At 43.5% G+C, this 9,323-nt stretch overlaps 1 long non-coding RNA gene across 1 annotated transcript; it reads left to right on the top strand.

Annotated features, from left to right (window-relative positions):
* Positions 1–3,502: 3,502 nt before the first annotated feature.
* On the top strand, positions 3,503–6,225 carry LOC308583485. The gene is made up of 2 exons (XR_014006249.1): positions 3,503–3,980; positions 5,901–6,225. It is a non-coding gene; the product is annotated as an uncharacterized lncRNA (long non-coding RNA).
* The last annotated feature ends 3,098 nt before the right edge of the window (positions 6,226–9,323 follow it).

Raw genomic sequence — 9,323 nt, 5'->3', positions numbered from 1 at the left:
CACCTTCTGACTGCAAATCCAATTTATCTTAGAATGCCTGGGCTGCAAATTATACATAGAAATACATCCTTTTGAAAACTGGAATTTACTTGTGTACATTTAGGGTAAGATTGTCAACACAAAGAGAATCTGGGCTTCCCCAACCACCCAGTCCTAGACACATTTATGCAGCCTGAAGTTCAAATGCTTTCAATTAAAAATACTTCAAGGACTGCAATCTGCTTGTGCCATGGAAAATTAAGAGCGTGGCATAAAACTGAAGATTTGTCTTGTCTCTTCCTTAAGCACAGTGGTGGGGGAAGCCATCCTCCTTTAAGGAGATGCATCTGAAATAAAGGCAAGAAACAAGAGGGAAGTTTTCCTGATCCCACAGTGCTGTTGACAATCAGCAATTATGAATTTCGCAGGTTGGGAGGTAGTGGGAATAACAGGGTGTAGGGACTCTGCCTAGTAATTCAACAACAACCAGCTATGTTTTTTGTTTAAAAAATAAGCAACTCAGATGAATGCGCCTTAGAGTGAGTCAGATCATTAGTACATCTAACTCAGCATTATTTACTCTCTGCTGGCTGCAGCTCTCCAGGGTCTCAGGCAGGAGATGGGGAAGCCATTGTCTGCTACTTGACCATTTAACTGGAGCCGCAAGACATTGAATCTGGAACTTTTTATAGCAGGGATGGGGAATCCTTTTAATCTCAAGGGCAGCATCCCTGTGGCAAGGAGAGCCATAGGCCAAAGCTGATGGGGCAACCAATTTCACCTTTGTACAGCAGGCTAGATTCTACACACTTTCCACACTGCCCTCTGTATCCTTCATCATGACAAGCAAAGAAGAATTATCAGATACCAAAGATGTATTCCGGCTGGGCAAAAGCATATAAGGAGGATGCAGAGTAGGGCCAGTAAGAGTGTGGCCTGGGGAGAGACCTCTGGTTCTCCATCCCCATTTTATAGGGGTAAATTGCACTTTTACCACTAAGCTACGGTCTCTTACCCATCTGAGGTTTCTGCCACATTTCCCAAAACAAATAAACAAACACACCTCCCCAAACAGTTATGGCTATGTACTGGAATTTTTTTTAAAGGATCTATGATTACTATTAGTCCCATTACATGGATTAAGATCTGAGGCTGAAAAATTACACATGTATGAGTCAACAGACTGATCTAAAACAAAAATACTTGGATTTCTGTTCTAAGTGAAGACAATGGGCTTGATGCCACAATCTTAACCATATTACAAGCCACGCTGAAAATGAATGGGATTTACTTACATCTGACATGATTAGGACTGGGATATGATCTAGGACTGGGGTATGATCTAGTGTAAATACAAGTACTTCAGTTTAAATGGGTTGTAGACTGAGGTGCAAGGGCTACTCTGGCTATTACTTGTGTGGGGAAGACTTCGTGTTTGGAAAAATGGGTGTGCCATACAGGGGCACAATTGGGGAGCCATGATTGGCTGCCATTCCTCACACTTTTACACATCTTAAAAACCTATCCCTTTTAATGTGTGAAGCCCTTAGTTAATGAAAAATAGATGTTAAAATCTTGGCAGTTCCAAAAGCCAGAGCTCCAGTCACTGGAAAACATGCTAACATTGCATTAGCATTCCTAGAACCAACTCCCAGCATCAGAGGTGCTTTACCGAACTGCAGTCTTGTGATTTTTAAAGGTTTTTAAACCCTTACTTTGAAAATAAAGAGATTGTGTAGGTTAGTAAATGATTAATTTCCTTAGCAAGCACCTGAGCTGTAATCTAGCCATGTGTTCTCTGTGATTAAGGTTTGTTCAAGGTGCTCACTGTGCCAGACAAAGTCCTAAGTTCAAACAGTAATGTTTACACAACCAAGTTCACCTTCTCCTTACAGGTCTGCCATCCCAAGCGTTATTCCACACAGCTGCTGGTTTCCCTCTCTGCCCTGCAACCACAGTACTCCACAATGGGGTAGTTAAATCTGCCTCTACGAAGAACAACCTGTCCAATTGCGAGGTGAAAAAAACATACAGATTCTATTGGGACAAACCAGGCCAAATAGTCTAGATGACTGTATCTGATCAAAATTCTGAAAACAGGCTGCGAACTCAGATTGTGTAGGACTCATCTAGCATGTTTTATACTTTATGTGCCACAGCGACGTCTGCTGAGTCATCATAGAATTGCTGAGTTGGAAGAGATCAAGGGTCATCTAGTCCAACCCCCTGCAATGCCCAATGTGGAGCTGAAACCCACAACCCTGAGAGTCTCATGCTCTACCGACAGAGCTATCCAGCTGTGCCTCTGATCACTTGCAACTGTTTCAGCATGCACAGAGATCAGAACTTGTGGTTTTAATTCACCATTTTGATACTTTCTGCTAAGTGCTTTACAAATTTGCTAGATAATAATAATAACTCAGCTAACTAATAACTTCAGAATGCAAGTGTTGCATTACAGGTAAAAAGACAGTGAATATCCATGTCAGGGAAAGCCGAATTTTATTAGATTTCTGCCTGATAAACAGTAACCAGAAAAAAAATAGTAGCTCAAATCACTGGAAAGCTACCAGTCAGCTTACGTGAGCTGATCGATATGCTTCTGTGTGAGGTGCCTGCAGCAATGCCCAAGTGAGACTGCAATTCTGAACACAATGATGAGGAAGCTTGACTTCCAACAGCTTGACCTCACCCCCAAAGGCACACTCATCCATTGTTTCCCCAGACAGAGATATGCCAACTACTAGGAAGCCAGTCCAGTGAATGCAGTAGGACTTACTTCTGAGTAACATGCCTGGGATTTGCTGCAATTATGTGCCATATGCCGTATAGATCCACACATAAGGCCTTCTGATTTTGTAAGCCCTGTTGTAGTTACAGGGGTACCTCGGGTTACAATACAGACGCTTCAGGTTACAGACTCAGCTAACCCATAAATATTACCTTGGGTTAAGAACTTTGCTTCAGGATGAGAACAGAAATCGGGCTCCGGCGGCACGGCAGCAGCGGGAGGCCCCATTAGCTAAAGTGGTGCTTCAGGTTAAGAACAGTTTCAGGTTGAGAATGGACCTCCGGAACGAATTAAGTATTTAACCCGAGGTACCGCTGTACTTGTAAGTGTATGCCTAAGCCTATTCGTTTTTTGAGTTGTGCAACTTTCTTCTTTACATCACATACTGACCTTTTTGTTTCAAAATAAAATGTTTTTTCCCCATTTCATTTTTAAAAGGTAGTTCTGGGAATACATTGGGGGGGGGGGGAGAGAGCCAAAGCACATAACCTTCAGAAGAGGCCTAGGTACACACCCACTCCAAGCAACTTTTTGTACTTATGTCACAACAACAGAGGGTTGGATCAGATGACCCCCGTGATCCCTTCCCACTCTCAGTTGGGTTAGACGAGCGTGGTGCCAGCCCCCCCCCCCCCCGGGCCGGGAAACTGCACCAGCTGCGCCCGCTATAATTAGAGCGAGCGAGCGGCGCAGGCGTGGCGGCGGCCCCTCCTCCTCCGAGGCCCGGGCGGGAGAGCAGCTCCCTCGCTCGGCCCCTCGGGCCTGCCGGAGAAGGACCAAGAAAGGAATCGTGCCGACCGGCTCCGCTCTTGATCTGGACGGGTCACCTGGTGGTGAACCAAATATAGCCAAGCGGCCCAAGCAGCTCCTGGCAAGCAGCCGCTTTGCAAAAGCGAGAGTCGCGCGGCCTTGCGCAACCCGGGGGAAAGGGCAAAGGCGTGACGTGGCGCGCCGCCACAGGCTAGGCCTGCAAAGGGCCAAGGGGTGGATTGGGGGCTTTGGGGTGTCTCCCCCCCCCCCGCGCGCTTTTGCCTGCCTGACTCACCGCAGTAAGAGAGCCGCAGGCGTCAGCAAGGGTTACCCGGGAAGGACTGGTTTGGAGATTGCTACACCAGCAAGCTTGGCCTGGGAAGAAGCATGCAAGTGACTGCACTCTTCGGAGAGTCCGGGAAACTGCCTGGTTCCCAAACTCCCAGGATCACTTAGTAATGTTTGTGTCCCTTGTAACAATCGTAAAGTGCTGTGCTAGACGCTGCCTGCTTTTGGATTCTATTTTTACAGGCAAAGCACTTGAATGAAGCTCCCGGACCAGAGTTTGGGAACACCTGCCCTATATTTATTTATAGTTATTCATTTAGGAGCAGGGCTGTAAACTGATATTCTCACATGCTTTTGCGCGTCCTGGTCTCTAGAGCAGAGAATAATCCTGGGTGTCATAGACTGGTGTTGCCAACCTAACTGTAGAATTTCCTTTTAAAGGTTCAGTGGCAGTTCCTACTGTAGCTATTAACTTTTTGAAAGCGGGTGTTAAAATATCCTCTCTGCTTAAAAGAAGTAGAATTAAAACTTATACAATGCTAATATTTCTTGTTGGCACTGTTGGTTACCTACTTTTCACCACCGGCTCTGCAAAGCAATTAACAAATGTTCAGCTTAATAAACTTCCAGCTTACCCATCAAATAGAATGTTTACATACAAGATTATATGAAAGGTTCGACTGCAGCTTTTTTTAAAAAAAGGAATTCATATGAGGGTCTGTTTTAGCAGGGAGTTCTAGACATTTTGCAAGCATATGATAAGAAACTATTTAATAAATGTCGCTCTTTAATTTCATCAAATGAAGCCTATGGGGCAATTTCCCGTTTCCAACAATTACCTTATTGATCAAAGGAAGATATGCTGTGCCAGGGCACCCAGTCTTCCTACTGCCATCACCCTTTTCTTACCTGAATTCAACTTCAACATGTTTTAACTCAGCTACAGCCTCCAGACACTTGAATCAGCACTGAGGCAGCAGCTCCCAGCTGCTTAGTTACAAAAACAGAGAGCTGTGTGTCATAGGCATATGGATGGCATGCAACTGCAAAGCTCTGGAGGATCTCATCCAGCAGCTTCCTAGAGATATTAGTGCTGTTGCCAGTACTGACCCCTAAATAACAGACCTTGAGGGGCTGACCTTCCTCTCATCATCCTGCCAGGCATCTTTCATTATACAGCCTCCGGCATATGCTGAAAACACACCTCTTTTCCCTGGCTTGCGGGGTCAATTTTAGGACCCACCTTATTTTTTTTGGGGGGGGATTATATGTTGTTTTGAACAGTTTTCAATTGTTGTGTTTTAATATTGTAACCAGTCCTAGGACCTTAGGCAGGTAATTATTAATAAGAATCCCTCTTTGAGTGAGTCTCTCTAAATAAAGTTATTCTAATAACCCTCCAGTAAATTCTAGCCCATGGGTAGGCAAACTAAGGCCCGGGGGCTGGATCCAGCCCAGCCGCCTTCGACGGTCCGGGAATCAGCATGTTTTTACCTGAGTAGAATATGTGCTTTTATTTAAAATGCATCTCTGGGTTATATGTGGGGCATAGGAATTTGTTCATATTTTTTCTTCAAAATATAGTCCAGCCCCCCCCCCCAAGGTCTGAGGGACAGTGGACTGGCCCCCTGCTGAAAAAGTTTGCTGACCCCTGTTCTAGCCATTGTAAACAAGAAGTCCACCATGTTGGATGCAACTTAGGAGGTCTAGAAGTGCCATCAGAGAATTATTCCTTTTATGGATCTCAAGAAATACACCTAATAGGACTCCTTTGAATGTCTGCTGTCTCCTCCCACATTCCACTTTAAGTTTAACTTCTGACTCCATCTGTGGCATCAGCACCGGCCAACTTTTTATAACCTGTCAGTTTAGATGGTTTTGGTTACTGTCTAGACTGATGAAGAGTTCCGGAGAACTCAAAAGCTCGCACACTTTCGTAATATTTTGGCTGACCTAATAAAGGTATTGCCCCAATGTGGATATTGGAATGTTTTTTATGGGATAACATGGTTACCTTGGCTTTCTTTCTTTCTTTCTTTCTTTCTTTCTTTCTTTCTTTCTTTCTTTCTTTCTTTCTTTCTTTCTTATACAGAACCAATGCCTACTAAAGCTGTCTCATTACCATACCCAGGAAAGAAGCCTAACTGAAAGGGGTTCTGGGCCCTAGACTTTCACTAGTCCACAAGTACTTAGCTCACAAGTAACTTAGCTCACAAGTACCGGTGATTCCCTTCAAGGTAAGCAGGCTGAAGTCATCCAAGCACTGGAGATTGTGGATGCTTCTGATACTCCTCTGGTGGCACCTGAGATGGATCAGAGCTGAGCAGTTTCATCAACCATGAAAATTATCACCATGAGTTCTGTATACCAAGAGACTTTGAGCCAGGAGAGGGAGTAATAAAGTGCAGTTCCTTCAATTTCTGTCGTTTCTTCTTTTTCTATTAGAATGTTTTGAAAATTGACAATATTGCTTTACATTATGTTACTTTAAAACGCCATGGCCATACTACAGAAAGGCAGGATATAAATATTTTAATAAATAAATGATCTTATTTTGTCAGCTATCCATCCTGCTCATCCACAAGATCCTTGCCATAATTGCCTCTTGTCCTGAAGGGATGGGGAACTTGTGGCCCTCCAGATGTTGTTGGATTATAATTCCCATCATCTCTGCCATTTACCATTTTGACTTGGGCTGATGGGAGTTGGGGTCCAGCAACACATGGAGATCCACAGGTTCCCCGTCGCTGTTGGGCAATCTTCCTCAGAACATTCCAGAACCCAACTGATCCTTAAGTCTCTGTAAACAAGTCATCCTGAAGCCCTCCCCTCCCAAATCTGGGGATTTCCTACAGTTTCTGTCTAATCTGACAATGCTGCTAGTGATCATAACCAAAGCCTAATCTTGAAACCTTGTCTCCAAATAATCATGGAGTATCGTTTGCTGATACAAAACAGTCATTACAAAGTGTCTCTTGCTAACGGTTGTAAGCACCATTACAGTACAACATTCCATCTGCATCAGACCCAGAGTTGCCATGGAAAGTTTGTAACCAATGGAGCCAAAAAGGTATGCGAAAGCTGTGTAAGCACAAGATACTATTTTGTACTTAATGACTATGCATGCTTTCAGTAAAATAATACTGTGCACATGTGTGCCATTTTTTAAGCACAGAATCTTCTTGTGATTCACAAGCATTTAATTAATCCTCATACCACCCACATAAAGCAGGCATATGTCATTAGGGCCTTTTTCCAGATGCGGAAACAGAAACACAGAAAGGTTTTGTAAATTGACTGAGGTCAAAGAGCAAGTCATTGGCAGGGCCAAGCAGAAAATGGAAGACTTTTTCTCTTAGCGTCTTTCTAGTGCACTGCTAGCCATGCAAGGAAGGGGGCTGGGGTACATCTGCTAGCAGAAAGTGTTGCTGTGTTGAGAAGAATATACCACTCATCAAGCCATGCTTGATGTTGGAAAAGATGAGTGCACAGTTTCTGGGGGTGGAAAAGGGAGGAGAAGTTTATAATATCAATAATAAAAATCAAATTAAATATAATAATCAAAATCCCACCAGTCTAATGACCTTGAAGTGATGTGACATGCACAAACCAATAGTTTGCGCATGGGAAAATATTTGCAGTTTTTCTTCAACGGGACTTGCTCCCAGATAGGTGTGAATAGAATTGCTGCCTTGCATTTCCTTTTTATTCCTTTTTGGTATTGTTTGGACAACCTGCAAAATCTGTTTGCAGCGCAGAACAGGTGACTGACAGTGAGTCCAAAGAAGTGTGTGAACACATCTCACTTGCACCCATCTCTTGCCATAAAGTAACAACTGTGTCATTTGCTAATTATTTCTCCTGTTGGCAGTTGAAGGGGTTATTTTAAATATCACCATCACTATAAACTTATTTGGATTACAGTGGATTTACCATATTGAACACAAAGTTGTCTGGCTGCCACTCACTGTTGTCAAGCCAATATAAATAATAACTAATCCAGCAGACTTTGATCTTGTCTTTCTTCTTTATGAAAAAAAAAAGACATGTCATAATAGCAACAAGATCTTCCAGGCAGAGTATTTCTGGGAATTATTGCACTTGAATTGGTGGTTAGTACTTTGGCCTCCCGCCACTTCTCTGAAAGTACGAAGAGTAATGGATTTGGGGTTTTAAAAACATTTTGTGTGTGATCTCAGTGCACATGAAAGGTGCCAGAGAGGGAGTTCAGAAGACAGAAGTTCTCTGTTTGGCTACAGGCTAAGACAGGATTAACCGGCATTGTTTTCTTCACTTCCACAGATACACCTTGACCTTAAATGTGATGAAACCCGCAGGCCTATTCAGTTTGTCTGAGGACATTATGAAAAATGGAGGGCTTCCCCTCCCTTTCTCCTGAGGCAGTGGTTTTTGAGCACAAGGCTAGTCTGAGACATTTTGGCACATGATGTGGTACCCCCACATATGGCAAAAATATACATTTTAAAAATGTAATAATAAATGTAAATATATGTTTACATTATTATATTACATTTACATTGAGAGTCCCATGGACTGCAAGAAGATCAAACCCATGCATTCTTAAGGAAATCAAACCTGAGTGCTCACTGGAAGGACAGATACAGAAGCTGAGGCTCCAATACTTTGGCCACCTCATGAGAAGAGAAGACTCCCTGGAAAAGACCCTGATGTTGGGAAAGATTGAGGGCACAAGGAGAAGGGGATGACAGAGGATGAGATGGTTGGATAGTGTTCTCGAAGCTACCAGCATGAGCGTGACCAAACTGTGGGAGGCAGTGGAAGACAGGAGTGCCTGATGCGCTCTGGTCCATGGGGTCACGAAGAGTCAGACACAACTAAATGACTAAACAACAACAATAACATATTTACTACCCTTCAATAGCACCCAAAATTTGTTGCCACAGGAGAAAGCTTAAGTGTTTTACTGAAACCTTCTGCAGATGACTCCCCAAGTTGGCATGCAATTGCTGTTGTGTGAGGGAGACAGCAGGGATGGAGTCCCACCTGCTCTATCATATTCTTGTCACTGGCCTGCAGCGGGGAGCTGCCAGTGTGATTTGGAAACCTGGAAGGTCACAAGTGGGGAACAACGACTGCCCAAGGAGGATAGGGTCCCCATGGCAGCTGTTCAGCCTCCAACATAGGCAGAAGGGAAGGTGGCCCTCAGGATGAAAAAGGTTCTCCACCCTGACTTCTGTCAATGCCAAGAGTAGCTACAGCAGCGAAAACTTCTGAATGTCAAGCCAGCTAAAGACACAGAAGCAAGCAGGGCTAGTGAAAAGATGGCAACCTTTACGATGAGGGAGAAAATGCTTCTTACAGGCAGAGAAAATAATAATAATAATAATAATAATAATAATAATAATAATAATAATAATAATACTCCACCCACTCTGGGCGACTCCCAATAGAATATTAAAAACACAATAAAACATCAAACATTAAAAACTTCCCTAAACAGGGCTGCCTTCAGAAGGCTAATAAGTATCTGCAG

The sequence above is a fragment of the Podarcis bocagei genome (genome assembly GCF_964188305.1).
Source record: "Podarcis bocagei genome assembly, chromosome: 3".
Lineage (NCBI taxonomy): Eukaryota > Metazoa > Chordata > Lepidosauria > Squamata > Lacertidae > Podarcis > Podarcis bocagei.
The sequence above is the reverse complement of the archived record's forward strand: the minus strand, read 5'-3'. Positions and strand labels throughout refer to the sequence as shown.